The sequence below is a fragment of the Myxocyprinus asiaticus genome, chromosome 46 (assembly GCF_019703515.2).
Source record: "Myxocyprinus asiaticus isolate MX2 ecotype Aquarium Trade chromosome 46, UBuf_Myxa_2, whole genome shotgun sequence".
Taxonomy (NCBI): Eukaryota; Metazoa; Chordata; class Actinopteri; order Cypriniformes; family Catostomidae; genus Myxocyprinus; species Myxocyprinus asiaticus.
The window spans coordinates 3,485,001-3,486,012 of NC_059389.1; positions in this window are offsets into that span (position 1 = coordinate 3,485,001).

Sequence of the window (1,012 nt, forward strand, 5' to 3'; positions counted from 1 at the left end):
CTATGTTTGGAGAGGGGTCCACAAGGCCTATAGTGAAAAGAATACCATCCCCACTGTGAAGCATGGTGGTGGCACACTGATGTTTGGGGGGGTGTGAGCTCTAAAGGCACGGGGAATCTTGTGAAAATTGATGGCAAGATGAATGTCGCATGTTATCAGAAAATACTGGCAGACAATTTGCATTCTTCTGCATGAAAGCTGCGCATGGGACGGTCTTGGACTTTCCAGCAGGACAATGACCCTAAGCACAAGGCCAAGTTGACCCTCCAGTGGTTACAGCAGAAAAAGGTGAAGGTTCTGGAGTGGCCATCACAGTCTCCTGACCTTAATATCATCGAGCCACTCTGGGGAGATCTCAAACGTGCGGTTCATGCAAGATGACCAAAGTCTTTGCATGACCTGGAGGCATTTTGCCAAGACGAATGGGCAGCTATATCACCTGCAAGAATTTGGGGCCTCATAGACAACTATTACAAAAGACTGCACGCTGTCATTGATGCTAAAGGGGGCAATACACAGTATTAAGAACTAAGAGTATGCAGAGTTTTGAACAGGGGTCATTTCATTTTTTTCTTTGTTGCCATGTTTTGTTTTATGATTGTGCCATTCTGTTATAACCTACAGTTGAATATGAATCCCATAAGAAATAAAAGAAATGTGTTTTGCCTGCTCACTCATGTTTTCTTTAAAAATGGTACATATATTACCTATTCTCCAAGGGTATGCAAACTTTTGAGCACAACTGTAGATAGACAGACAGACATGCAGATATTAGAAAAAAAGATTAAATGTTATAGTTTGTGTATCTGTTCTATTTTTTATGTTTAGTTGCCATTTGTGTCATACTAATGCATACACACACAACACATACAGCACTTTGAGAGCATTATGGATGTGTATTCAGCTGACTACATTGTTGCAGATGTTGGGTTATGGTGCAATCCTTTAGTTACACTTTGATAAACTGAATGGAAACTTTTGGAGACATTCCTGAACTTTAATCTAATCCCTC